General features: G+C 33.1%; 1 protein-coding gene across 4 annotated transcripts in view; it reads left to right on the forward strand.

Annotated features, from left to right (window-relative positions):
* LOC129905219 (fatty acid CoA ligase Acsl3) overlaps window positions 1-15,560 on the forward strand; it is a 383,246-nt gene that overhangs the window by 35,056 nt on the left and 332,630 nt on the right. The gene's annotated exons all lie outside the window — the stretch shown is intronic.

Here is a 15,560-nt window from a genome sequence, read left to right on the forward strand (position 1 = left end):
AAGTCAATGAAATTGGCTGGTTGTTCTATTGCTGACAAGGCATAGTTATTAACTGCTCTTCTTTCAAGATCATATTCTAGTGTGTTGGTGTAAAGTGGAGGCCATGATGATTCTGACCCGTGTAAAAACAGTAGTCCGTAGAACCACAAATTGCAGGATGCTAATTTGCTCGCTGGGATTCCTCGCGAGATGAGATCGGCAGGATTGTCTTTTGAACGGACGTGTCGCCATTGCTGAGTTAAGGTGAGGTCTTGAATGATTGGTATTCGGTTGGCGACAAAGGTATGAAACGATGATGAAGGCGAGTTGATCCAAGCAAGTACTATTTTATAATCTGTCCATAAGAATGTCGGACATGATTCCAAGTGTAAGTCTATTTTGATGCCAATCTTGGAATGGTTAGATTTTTAACTGGTGCCACTTTTGATTTTGCGCACAGTAGTCTGACTGTGACGATTTTATCTTTGTTAACCTCTCTTATGTAAATAGCTGCTCCATAACCCTTTTCGGATGCATCTGCAAACGCATGTACTTGAACGGAAGTTGGGATTCTATGCCCAAATATGTGACGGTCAATTTTGACATTTAGACAATTTAGATTTTCTCTAAATTTAGACCATTCTATATGCAAATCATTGGGTAACGGTGTGTCCCAATCATAGCCACATGCCCAGAGTTTTTGTAAGAACATCTTTGCTGTAATGACTACTGGTCCCAAGAATCCAAGTGGATCGAATAACTGTGATATGTCAGATAAAGCAGTCCGCTTGGTGATTTTTTCGGTTTTGGTTGGTTTGACGTGTATAGCAAACATGTCTGATTTTGGTTGCCACCCTTGACCCAGAGTTTTAATCTGTGTGACATTATCAATGTCCAGGTCGAACTGTAAGGCTAAGTCTTCCGTGGGTATATTTTTCAACAGATTTTGATCGTTGGCACACCATTTTCGGAAGGTTAAGCCAGCGGTTTTTAATAATGAATTCAGCTGATAACTCATCTCTAGGGTTTGTGATAAACTATCGGACCCTGTCATTTCATCATAAACATAGAAGTTCTTACTTCATGAACGAGTATTTGGCGATACATTTTTTCAATGTCGGCAGTGAATACATATCGATGAAGGCGAAAACGAAACAGAGTTGTGAATATGGAAACAAACAAAAAATTCTCTACTCACATCATCCCCCCTCTTCCCCATTTATTTGTGTTTGACAGATTAACATTGAAACTCAAGTCCAGAAGCTGAGTTGGAAAAAGTAACAAAATGTAACTATTTGACACTTCAACATTGGATTTAGGAACGATGTTGTGACGTCACGATGTTACATTTTGTAACTTTTTTCTCATTTAGGAACAATGAAAGTTAACTATTCGTCGCCCTAGTATTTAAGTGCCGTATACGCCATTTTTACATTTTTGGGAAATCGCATTTAAATGTTCGGAAGATAATTGCGAAAGAACTAACCGCTGGTGTTTTTTGATATTTTAGTATGATATATAATTTAAATGTGTCTTTTATATGCATGTTATTGGACATCTGCAATTCGTTTCGTTTTCAAAATACATACATTTTTGTCCAAAATGAGTTTGCCGTATACGCCATGAAAATCAGAAGTTACTTTTATTCATATACACGTACGTAAAAAAAAAACATAACGTACGTCAAAACAATTCTCAAAATTTTCTTGCATTGCATGCAAAATTTGACGTAAATGCCAAAATTTCTTGTTTTTGTCAAAACAATAGTGAATATCTCGGCAACGAAAAAAGATAGAAAAAAACGGATAGCAGATTTGAAAAGAGCAACTTCGAAAACATACGACTGCATACCTAGTTCAAATAAAATGCACGACTGGGTCGCACGTACTTGCTCTTGTAGTTGAAAGTATCGTTAACTTAAGAGTCTATTGGAAATTTAAGATTTTGTTTAGTGTCGAGAAAAAATACAAAAAAAAAAAATTAAAGTTAAAAAAATTACATTTAAATTTATTTTTTTCAGAAACCTTTTAAAAAACTTTTTTCAAAAACTTCTTTTTAATTTTTTTTTACATTCACCAGTTCAAAATTATGTCTATAAATTTTGAATAAAATTGACTTACGCTTTGATGAAATATATGAACTTTAAAAATATGTCAATTTTTGAAAAACGGCAACGCCATATTTCCGTTCTCCGCATTTTTTGAGAAAAACTAAAAACGCAGATTTGTTAGAATCAATAGGAGTAATACGTACATCAAATTTAATCGAAATCGTTAGAGCCGTTTTCGAGAAAATTGCAATGCCTCGAAAACGTTATATGGGAGATATGCGTTAAAACGGAGATATTAGAAAAATAAAAAAAACGGACCTAGGTAATTACGTAAAAGTCATCTGTACCGAGTTTCAAGCAAATCCATCCATCCGTTTAGGCCCTAGCTCTATGTACAGATGGACGCACAGACGCACACACGCACAGACCGACGGACGGCATGACGAAAACCACTTTTTTGATCTTCTCCATCATCGTAATGTTGGTTTTGATTAAAACCTCAAATTTTTTTTTCTACACGAAACCAATACTTGCCCTATAGAGCAAGTAAAAATGCAATTTGGCGTATACGGCACTTCAATACTAGGGCGACGTATTGTTAACAATAGTTAACATCGTCGATTAAAAGAACGCACCACTGCTATCTCAGACTGTAGTTTATAGTGACGTCTGCTATCTCAGACTGTAATTTATAGTGGACACTGCTACCTCAGTCAAAACTAGAATAAAGTTTATGAACTTGAATTATATAATGTATATGGATTAAAATTGTATTAAGGAAATTGTATAATTAGATTCTAAAAATTAAATATTGTAAAACATAAAACCTTTGTAAAAACATTGTAAAACACTGAATATAAAAGGAAATAAATAAAGTTGACCTCAAAAGCTAAAGTTTGTTGCTTCTTTAGTTAAATCCTGGATCCGACGATTATACCCAGCCTATGACAAAAAGCTCCTCACAATATATGTATAATGCCTGTAACTCAAAAAAGGGATTTACAAATTTGGAGTCCTGATATCATTTCGAACAAATCTGCGTCATTATTTTTGGGGCCCACTTTTGTAAAACCTGCCACGTTTTCTGGGCCACCTTGAAATGAGCATTTTACATATTTTACTTACATACTCAAAGTATAAATAGACACGCCACTTTTTGCAAAAAGTTCTTAAGTGAAAGTTTACATCAGCTTACGAACTAAAATACTTCTGAAAACATACAAAAATGTGTTAAGAACCTTATTTCGAATTCCAAACAACTAAAAATTCAGACGAATTTTTTCCTAAAAAGAGTTGCATAGAAAAAATTTTTCTCTTTTTCCGGAATATTCGATCTTTTTCAAATCTCTTTTTTGAGACGGATTTACATATGTAGAATTTCACACACACTAGAATTTTTAAAATTGCAAACGTCAAACTAAACTATAATTTATGAACTAATATTTATATTAAATTTTGATGTTTAACCAATATAGGCTCTTATGTTCAAAAGTGCCCCATGTATGAGGCAGCTTTGAACATGGAAGGGGCACTTTTGAAAAGCAGTATTAGTTTCGTTGTAATGAATAAATAACACTCAATTTTTATTAGTTTTTTAATAAGAACATACCTACACAAACTGAAATTGATTATTATATATGAACCAAAAAATAATAAAAACTCAGAAAAAATAACCCTAAAATTTAAATTATACTTTTCACATTTATTAGTTGAAAAGAAAACAAAAAACAAGAAAAATTCATATAAAACATAACATAGAAAAATGGAATTCATACCATTTATGCTTCTCAGAGTAAAATAGATTTATTTTGTAATCAACCTATATTTCTAGACATTAAATGCAAATCGTCGCCCTAGTATTGGGTTGTCGTATAGGCTATTGAAATCCTATGTATACACTGCATATTTGATCGGTTTAGCTGTAAGGTTTTCCTTAGCTTTTCAACGGCTGTGAACCGGTTGCTCACAGAGTTCCCTCTGGATTTCAACGACGTTTAACCGGTTGGTCTACGGTATGGTACCGGCTATACGTCAACTTTAGATCCCTTACCGCCGCTGGGTGGGGGGAAATCTTCAGTATCCGTATGGTATAAGGCTTTAATTTAAGCACTCACACTGCTTTTTGCTGACCCTTCGGTGCATTCTTATAATTTACCGTACTAACTTTATATAAAATATAAAATGTTATGTAAAATTTGTAACATATTTTATATATAGGCATATAAATTTATTTCCATTTTTGTATTAAATGCACCCTGTATTGCACATTATGTTTGTATTTTTTCATGCTCATAAAATATGGTGTATTTCGTGTTTTATGTTACACGGCGCACTGTGGGCAGAACGCTATTTTAGCAGGAATTAATTAAAAAGTCAACTTCTTCCAATATTGCTAATTTTTAGTCTTATTCGATAGATAAATGGACTAGCTATAATTTACATTCTCAATTGAGGTCAAAAAATGCATTGGCTACAAAAACAAAAAACAGAATCGTAAAGCAAGTTTTCGAAAAAAAAACAGTCCACTTTTTCCTCTATCCAGATATTCGTTTATTGCAGGCATTTCAAACATGCGGTCCGCGGGCCGCATGCGGCCCGGCCCACAACGAATAACTTTACGACCCTGCTCACATTTTTATTAATTTTGAGTTTTAGATTATAAATTAGATTTTATTTTCACAGCTTTCGACACACATGCACCTACTTTTTTTCCTAATTAACAAATAAATATGGGACAGATAGACCAGGGTCGATAATTTTTGAAACCAAAAAAAATCATAGTAGAATGAAACCCATTGGAAAAGGAGGTGAATATGATGAAAATTAAAGGAAAAATAAATTACGGGCGAGCCGAGTTCGGGAAGTGGGTGGGTTGAGTTTTTAATGGTAAAAAATGGTATATCTCAATTTCCGGCAAAACTACAAATCCTATAGAAAAAAGTTGTATGACAAAGTTGTAGGTAATAAAAAGATCTACAACTTTTGTATCAACAATTTTTTCACATAACCTCAAAATTTATGTGAAAAATTCAAAAAACCGAGTTTTTGGTTTTTTATTTTTATCTTTTTCAAAAACAAAAATTTTTCTACGAAATTTGGTGAAAACTTACCTTATTATGTCCCAAATACACTGTAATTTATTTGATTTAAAATATTAATTTGTTCACCGTATTTTGACTTAATACCAAAAAAACACCCTAATTTTCAATCGAAAATTCACGTGTCAAAATATCAGCTTTTTTCAAAAAGTCGGTGGGCATTTCGTTCGTTAAAATGTCTGTTTTCTGATGGTGTAAAAAAAATTGTACATTAGTAAACTATAGAACATGTTCTAGTAAAATTAAAAAAATGAAAAAAGCTTGAATTCGACAAAAAAATTTTATCATTGTTTACAATTTTGGCCTATTTATTCAAATTTACACTTTAATAACTCAAAAAACGTAAGATTAATCAATGTTACATGAAATCTTACGTTTTTTGAGTTATTAAAGTGTAAATTTGAATAAATAGGCCAAAATTGTAAACAATGATAAAATTTTTTTGTCGAATTCAAGCTTTTTTCATTTTTTTAATTTTACTAGAACATGTTCTATAGTATACTAATGTACAATTTTTTTTACACCATCAGAAAATAGACATTTTAACGAACGAAATGCCCACCGACTTTTTGAAAAAAGCTGATATTTTGACACGTGAATTTTCGATTGAAAATTAGGGTGTTTTTTTGGTATTAAGTCAAAATACGGTGAACAAATTAATATTTTAAATCAAATAAATTACAGTGTATTTGGGACATAATAAGGTAAGTTTTCACCAAATTTCGTAGAAAAATTTTTGTTTTTGAAAAAGATAAAAATAAAAAACCAAAAACTCGGTTTTTTGAATTTTTCACATAAATTTTGAGGTTATGTGAAAAAATTGTTGATACAAAAGTTGTAGATCTTTTTATTACCTACAACTTTGTCATACAACTTTTTTCTATAGGATTTGTAGTTTTGCCGGAAATTGAGATATACCATTTTTTACCATTAAAAACTCAACCCACCCACTTCCCGAACTCGGCTCGCCCGTAATTTATTTTTCCTTTCATTCTTATCATATTCCCCTCCTTTTCCAATGGGTTTCATCCTACTATGATTTTTTTGTACTTTTTAATGTTTTTGAAGGCATCGGCACTGGTCTAAGAACCAAAAAACAAAAAAAATTTGTAAGATCTCGTGGCTTAAGTCAGGGTATGTTATGTGATTTCTTAAAGTGAACTAGGAAGTAGGAGTTAACCTACAAACGATTCTGGGGCTTGGGAATTTTTTTTAGTTTTTAATGATAAAAGTCTTTAAACCAGCATGTCTTGCTATCTAAAATGGTTGCAGAGTTTATAATTCATGAAACCTACATAGATGTAGCAAACCATTTATCTGAGTTAAACTCAAAACTGCGAGGAAAATTCATAATATAACGAATATTTGAAGAAATGCAACATTCAAATGCAACCTAGCTGTTTTCGAACATCAGAAGATAAACCAGGATTTGTCGTATCAAAAATACTACGCAAAAAAATCTAAAATGGAGGAAAGCGATTTTTAATTTGACTCCGAAGTAAGTTCCAAATTCGTTGAAACGCCCGATTTTATAAGTATTTTTGTGCACTTGAAAACTGCCATATAAAATCGTTTGCAAATTCCTCAGTAGGTACCTGTCGATGCGAGCAGTTATTTCAGTCATTAAGAGGAATGAGTTACCTATATTATCCGGAATAACTTACTTTCGTCTGAGAATAAAATGGTAAATGAAAAAAATAGTTTCATCATTCTTGCTGTTTTTTTTTTACAAAATTGTTTTACCTATAAAAATTGTAGTTTAACATGTTCTGCGGCCCACACAAATTTTTATCTCGCTGTTTTGTCCCCTTGTAACCATTGAGTTTGACATGCGTGTTTACTGAGTTTATTTTAACGGATTGATTGTCAAAATTTTGCTAGTTTATCAATAAGTGATGTATCCAAATATAGTATTTGGATTATAATACAGTCAAATAAGGAGAAAAAAGGGGTAAATCTCGGAATGAATGTTAATAGAATTTTTTTTTGCTCAATATCTTCCTTTTGCCATTCTATAACATATCTCAAAAGTCTAGAAAAATCTTATGTCCGCTTGTCGCGATTTCAAGATCAAATCGCGAATCGGGTTTTTCGGCAGTAAGTTTGCAACTGTTATAATAATATGAGTTGACAGATGAAAAACAGGTATAACTTTTTCCAGAGACATTGTCTTGATTTTAGATTTTTTGGGATCAGCATTAAAAAATACCTTGAAATCATGTATCATATGTGTATATAATACCATAGCCTATTTTTGCTAATATTGAAAATCTCCATTTCGTGATTTGACCTTGAAATCGCGACAAGCGGACATGAGATTTTTCTAGACTTTTGAGATATGTTATAGAATGGCAAAAGGAAGATATTGAGCAAAAAAAATTTCTATGAACATTCATTCCGAGGTTAAACCCTTATTTGACTGGATTATTATTATATTGAACTTTTGTGTATGAATTTTAAAGTAAAGTATTTTACTAGCACGAAAACGAATGTTCCTAAGCTTTTAATTCTTTGCGCGGCTGTACACCTTGTCGCGCTGGAGAGGCTTAGTAGATGACAATGACTCTTGGGACTATGAGGAGATACGAATCCTAGATGCAGCCATCCCCTGCCCTCCCTCCCTCCTTTCCACCCCTTTCCTCTATTCCCTACTCAACTTACCTTCCCCTACCCTTCTCGAAAGAAAATTCCCAAGTCAAGGTAGTTGGAATACATGCCGAGGACTGAATGGTGCAGGGAACAAAACATGTGCATCGCGAACGTACTGTCCCTAAGCGATACCGGGCGACCTCGCATAGTAACTAGCCTTATGTCTACATGGGAGCTCTGTAGATAGTTGACCTTATTTTTCTCGCCATACTCCAAATGGAACAAAAAAAAAAAAAAAAAAAAAAAAAAACAATAATCATTTATTGATAGACAACAAAATAACGGAGTCAGATGAGGAAGCTCTACTCCGCTCATCAGGGACTGATATGGACGTTGATTTCATCGAACCACCCCCATATACAAGAGCCTTAAGCTCCGTGAAGCCAGAATGCGACCTCAAAATTTTCGTTTGTCCACCGTATGTCTATGTTTGTCCAACCAAAATTTTCGTTTGTCCACCCTTCAAAAAAAATTTAGAGCAAATTCTTTTCTTTTTATAGGAAGTCTGTGATGTGCATTGTTGTCAACGGCTGAGGTTTTGCTCGCCGGATTCCATCAATAATCCTTTGCGGGTCTTCCTCGTCCTGGGCTCCGTGAAGCCAGAACTGCGACCTCAAAATTTTTGAACCAAATTTGTCTAATTCGTTTGTCCACCGTTTGTCCATGTTTGTCCACCCAAAATTTTCGTTTGTCCACCCTTCAAAAAAATTTTAGAGCAAATTCTTTTTTTTTTTTATAGGAAGTCTGAAAAATGAAAAATCGTGTAAAACGCTCAAATTTTGAGATAGAAGAATAAAACCAACTGCAATCGTTTGTCCACCTCGAGTTCTATATACATGCCAAATATTATCGTTTTTCCACCCCCCGTTTAGGAGCAATTCAAAAAAACAAATTTTGCACTGAAAAATTGAAACTCCCCTAAAATCCCTAAAAATCAATTTTTATCAAAAATTCAAACTGCTGTCGTTTGTCCATCTCGAGTTCTTTACGTATATTAAAAATCATCGTTTGTCCACCCTCTGTTTAGGAGATATTCCAAAAAGAATTTTTTATAACAACTTAAAAAAAGTACGCATACACCACAGTGTACCTCTACTGAAAATTAAAAAGCCCTCAAAAATTATTATTTTTCAAAAACGGCAATCGTTTGTCCACCTCGAGAAATGTATACAAACAAAAAATCATCGTTTGTCGACCCTACGTTTAGGAGATATTCAAAAAACAAAATTTGTACTGAAAAATTCAAAGTCCCATAAAATCTCCAAAAATTATTTTTTTTCAAAATTTCAAATTTCTGTCGTTTGTCCACCTCGAGTTCTACACGTATGCCAAAAATCGTCGTTTGTCCACCCTACGTTTAGAAGATATTCAAAAAACAAATTTTGTACTGAAAAATCGAAAAAAAATATTACGCATACACCAGAGTGAAAGTACTAACTTTATATAAAATATAAAATGTTATGTAAAATTTGTAACATATTTTATATATAGGCATATAAATTTATTTCCATTTTTGTATTAAATGCACCCTGTATTGCACATTATGTTTGTATTTTTTCATGCTCATAAAATATGGTGTATTTCGTGTTTTATGTTACACGGCGCACTGTGGGCAGAACGCTATTTTAGCAGGAATTAATTAAAAAGTCAACTTCTTCCAATATTGCTAATTTTTAGTCTTATTCGATAGATAAATGGACTAGCTATAATTTACATTCTAAATTGAGGTCAAAAAATGCATTGGCTACAAAAACAAAAAACAGAATCGTAAAGCAAGTTTTCGAAAAAAAAACAGTCCACTTTTTCCTCTATCCAGATATTCGTTTATTGCAGGCATTTCAAACATGCGGCCCGCGGGCCGCATGCGGCCCACAACGAATAACTTTGCGACCCTGCTCACATTTTTATTAATTTTGAGTTTTAGATTATAAATTAGATTTTATTTTCACAGCTTTCGACACACCTATTTTTTTCCTAATTAACAAATAAATATGGGACAGAACCAAAAAAAAAAAAATTTGTAAGATCTCGTGGCTTAAGTCAGGGTATGTTATGTGATTTCTTAAAGTGAACTAGGAAGTAGGAGTTAACCTACAAACGATTCTGGGGCTTGGGAATTTTTTTTAGTTTTTAATGATAAAAGTCTTTAAACCAGCATGTCTTGCTATCTAAAATGGTTGCAGAGTTTATAATTCATGAAACCTACATAGATGTAGCAAACCATTTATCTGAGTTAAACTCAAAACTGCGAGGAAAATTCATAATATAACGAATATTTGAAGAAATGCAACATTCAAATGCAACCTAGCTGTTTTCGAACATCAGAAGATAAACCAGGATTTGTCGTATCAAAAATACTACGCAAAAAAAATCTAAAATGGAGGAAAGCGATTTTTAATTTGACTCCGAAGTAAGTTCCAAATTCGTTGAAACGCCCGATTTTATAAGTATTTTTGTGCACTTGAAAACTGCCATATAAAATCGTTTGCAAATTCCACAGTAGGTACCTGTCGATGCGAGCAGTTATTTCAGTCATTAAGAGGAATGAGTTACCTATATTATCCGGAATAACTTACTTTCGTCTGAGAATAAAATGGTAAATGAAAAAAATAGTTTCATCATTCTTGCTGTTTTTTTTTTACAAAATTGTTTTACCTATAAAAATTGTAGTTTAACATGTTCTGCGGCCCACACAAATTTTTATCTCGCTGTTTTGTCCCCTTGTAACCATTGAGTTTGACATGCGTGTTTACTGAGTTTATTTTAACGGATTGATTGTCAAAATTTTGCTAGTTTATCAATAAGTGATGTATCCAAATATAGTATTTGGATTATAATACAGTCAAATAAGGAGAAAAAAGGGGTAAATCTCGGAATGAATGTTAATAGAATTTTTTTTTGCTCAATATCTTCCTTTTGCCATTCTATAACATATCTCAAAAGTCTAGAAAAATCTTATGTCCGCTTATGTCTTATGTCAAATCGCGAATCGGGTTTTTCGGCAGTAAGTTTGCAACTGTTATAATAATATGAGTTGACAGATGAAAAACAGGTATAACTTTTTCCAGAGACATTGTCTTGATTTTAGATTTTTTGGGATCAGCATTAAAAAATACCTTGAAATCATGTATCATATGTGTATATAATACCATAGCCTATTTTTGCTAATATTGAAAATCTCCATTTCGTGATTTGACCTTGAAATCGCGACAAGCGGACATGAGATTTTTCTAGACTTTTGAGATATGTTATAGAATGGCAAAAGGAAGATATTGAGCAAAAAAAATTTCTATGAACATTCATTCCGAGGTTAAACCCTTATTTGACTGGATTATTATTATATTGAACTTTTGTGTATGAATTTTAAAGTAAAGTATTTTACTAGCACGAAAACGAATGTTCCTAAGCTTTTAATTCTTTGCGCGGCTGTACACCTTGTCGCGCTGGAGAGACTTAGTAGATGACAATGACTCTTGGGAATATGAGGAGATACGAATCCTAGATGCAGCCATCCCCTGCCCTCCCTCCCTCCTTTCAACCCCTTTCCTCTATTCCCTACTCAACTTACCTTCCCCTACCCTTCTCGAAAGAAAATTCCCAAGTCAAGGTAGTTGGAATACATGCCGAGGACTGAATGGTGCAGGGAACAAAACATGTGCATCGCGAACGTACTGTCCCTAAGCGATACCGGGCGACCTCGCATAGTAACTAGCCTTACGTCTAAACCATAAAACCAACTGCAATCGTTTGTCCACCTCGAGTTCTATATATGTACATACCAAATATTATCGTTTTTCCACCCCCCGTTTAGGAGCAATTCAAAAAAACAAATTTTGCACTGAAAAATTGAAACTCCCCTAAAACCCCTAAAAATCACATTTCTCGAAGTGGACAAACGATTGCCGTTTGAATTTTTGAAAAAAAGTAATTTTTAAGGATTTTGACACTTTCACTCTGGTGTATGCGTAGTATTTTTTTTCGATTTTTCAGTACAAAATTTGTTTTTTGAATATCTTCTAAACGTAGGGTGGACAAACGACGATTTTTGGCATACGTGTAGAACTCGAGGTGGACAAACGACAGAAATTTGAAATTTTGAAAAAAAATAATTTTTGGAGATTTTATGGGACTTTGAATTTTTCAGTACAAATTTTGTTTTTTGAATATCTCCTAAAGGTAGGGTGGACAAACGATGATTTTTTGTTTGTATACATTTCTCGAGGTGGACAAACGATTGCCGTTTTTGAAAATAATAATTTTTGAGGGCTTTTTAATTTTCAGTAGAGGTACACTGTGGTGTATGCGTACTTTTTTTAAGTTGTTATAAAAAATTCTTTTTGGAATATCTCCTAAACAGAAGGTGGACAAACAACGATTTTTGGTATACGTGAAGAACTCGAGGTGGACAAACGTCAGAAATTTGCATTATTGAAAAAAGTCAATTTTTGGAGATTTTTTGGGACTTTGAAATTTTCAGTACAAATTTTGTTTTTCGAATATCTTTTAAACGTAGGTTGGACAAGCGACGATTTTTCGTATACGTGTAGAACTCGAGGTGGACAAACGACAGAAATTTGAAATTTTGAAAAAAGTCAATTTTTTAAATTTGAAATTTTGAAAAAAGTCAATTTTTGGAGATTTTTTGGGACTTTGAAATTTTCAGTACAAATTTTGTTTTTCGAATATCTTTTAAACGTAGGGTGGACAAACGACGATTTTTGGCATACGTGTAGAACTCGAGGTGGACAAACAACAGAAATTTGAAATTTTGAAAAAAGTCAATTTTTGGAGATTTTTTGGGACTTTGAAATTTTCAGTACAAATTTTGTTTTTCGAATATCTTTTAAACGTAGAGTGGACAAACGACGATTTTTCGTATACGTACAGAACTCGAGGTGGACAAACGACAGAAATTTTGAAAAAAGTCAATTTTTGAAATTTGAAATTTTGAAAAAAATTAATTTTTGGAGATTTTATGGGACTTTGAATTTTTCAGTACACATTTTGTTATTTGAATATCTCCTAAACGTAGGGTGGACAAACGATGATTTTTTGTTTGTATACATTTCTTGAGGTGGACAAACGATTGCCGTTTGAATTTTTGAAAAATAATAATTTTTGAGGACTTTTTAATTTTCAGTAGAGGTACACTGTGGTGTATGCGTACTTTTTTTTAAGTTGCTATAAAAAAATTCTTTTTGGAATATCTCCTAAACAGAGGGTGGACAAACGATGATTTTTGGTATACGTAAAGAACTCGAGGTGGACAAACGACAGCAGTTTGATTTTTGATTTTAGGGGAGTTTCAATTTTTCAGTGCAAAATTTGTTTTTTGAATTGCTCCTAAACGGGGGGTGGAAAAACGATAATATTTGGTATGTATATAGAACTCGAGGTGGACAAACGATTGCAGTTGGTTTTATTCTTCTATCTCAAAATTTGAGCGTTTTACACGATTTTTCATTTTTCAGACTTCCTATAAAAAAAAAAAAGAATTTGCTCTAAAATTTTTTTGAAGGGTGGACAAACGAAAATTTTGGGTGGACAAACATGGACAAACGAACTAGACAAATTTGGTTCAAAAATTTTGAGGTCGCAGTTCTGGCTTCACGGAGCCCTCGTCCTGGTAGTTCTTTATGATTTCTTCTAGTCGACTTCTTTCGACCTCTTGGGTTAGGAAGGTTTTGGTCGGCAAATAAATCTCGGATTACTTCGATAAAAATCACGGGGTTGCCCCCGGTAAAATCACGGATTGTTTTGTTTTCGCAGAGAGAGATTTAACGACTTCAATAAAATTTTGAGGGATGGTTCCATGTTTTACGCATTTTTCTTTTTCTTTTTGTTACAATAACTAAACAAAATTTTTTAGATCATGACTTTTTTGATCATGTATTGATCATTTATTCAGTTGGTTGTTTTTTGTTCTGAAAAACCCTGTTTTGTTGAATTCAAATTGTAATATTTTGTGATCTAACTGCAACTTAGGAAACTTTTATACTTTTTTGAAAACTACAATAACAGGGCAACTTTTTAAAATAATAAACCATTTTCACAGCGTAAAATTTTTTTTGCGGTGTTGGTCGCAAATAAAAGTTAGAAATAGATTTTTTATAAAACTTGAAACTGTTAGTTAATTTGCAGCGAAATATGGCGTATGGAATAAAAAATATTTTGATTAATTAATTGTTCCTAATTATTGGCAATGTTTTCGTAAAAGAATTTAAAAAAAAAAAACAAATATCAATAATGGGCGCAGGAAGCAAAATACTGTTGTCAAGTAGGGATTTTTCGAAATTTCACAAGAATTGCATTAAATTGAAACCCGTAAGGATTTGGGAGGAACAAGGTTCCAAATTCTGGGACCCCTTAAGTTCCCCAATCAGCATATTTCGTTTGATCCATTACTTATGGGACACCCTATATAAGTAAAAAAAAGAAAGGAGTAAAGCATCCACTGATACTAGTTCATACTAGCTAGTTCACCCAAAAACATACTAAGTTTTCTAAACTCAGGATTTCTACGTCACCCAGGTACTTATAATTTATTAACATAAAATTAAAATTTACATGTTAATGTATATACAAGTGCTAGCTGCTTAGAGCTTCTGACTCTTAAATGAAAAAAAAAATAATATTATATAAAGTACTTTATAATATAATTACATAATTTATAAAGAAAAAAAATATTTTTAAATGTTTAAATTTCAATGTTGTGTGATTTGATAAATTTGTATAATTTTTTGATATTCTCAGAATCAAAGTTTTTCAAGATCTCTTCTACTGATGACGTTTCGTTGTAGATGCTGGTGTTGGATGTCAATGATTTGCATGCTCCTATCCCAAGAATGTGTTTCAAATCTATTGTTGTTTGACAAAGAGTGCATGTTGGTGGGTTTGTTTTTTTAAGAAGATGTTGATGGGTGAGTGCAGTGTGTCCTATACGGAGTCTGATCATTACAGTGTTCATCTGTCTGGAGGTGGTAGTTGGGTAATATGGTTTGATTTTGTCGATGTTGATTGATTTGTATGGGTGTTGATAGTTGTTGTGCCAATCAGTGAGTTGTTGTTGTGTAAGTTTGTTTTTGGTTTCGCGCAGAAGATCACGTTTGGTTATATTGGCGATCGATTTGACTGGCGCAGAGTGAGCCTCATTGGCCGCCTTATCAGCATGTTCATTACCGGTAATACCAACATGTCCAGGCAAACACATTAGTTTTGATTTATTCTGATGTTTTATAAGCAGATCTCTTATTTTACTAATTATAACTGTTGTGTTGTTTGGATTCAGAATTGCGCTGAGGACTGCACGACTATCTGAGCATATAACAAAATTGTTGTTTAGCTTTGTCATTATAGTTGCGGTTTCAAGGATCGCTGATGCCTCGGCGGTAAAAATTGAAGCTATATTATCTAATAAACCTATAGATAGCAATGAACCATCTTCGTAAGTTGATGCGAATGATGTGCTGTATTGGGTTTTAGAGCCGTCGGTGTATACAAATTTCCAACCATTCGACTTCAATAAAGTTGTTACATCTTGAAATAATGCTCGGTACATTTTGCTGGATGTATTACCCTTTGCGTGGTCTGCCAAATCCATGATAAAAGATGAGTTTTGAATAGACCAAGGTGGGAACATTGGGAAGTATTTACTGTTTTTCACAACAGGAAGTTCCATTGAATTTGCGGTTTTTATTGCGATTGATAGAGCTGATGGAATACGCTTGGGATATTTTGCTTGCAAGATTGATTTAACATCATCATTTATTATGGAGCCTTGTGTA

Source organism: Episyrphus balteatus, chromosome 1 (genome assembly GCF_945859705.1).
Source record: "Episyrphus balteatus chromosome 1, idEpiBalt1.1, whole genome shotgun sequence".
Lineage (NCBI taxonomy): Eukaryota > Metazoa > Arthropoda > Insecta > Diptera > Syrphidae > Episyrphus > Episyrphus balteatus.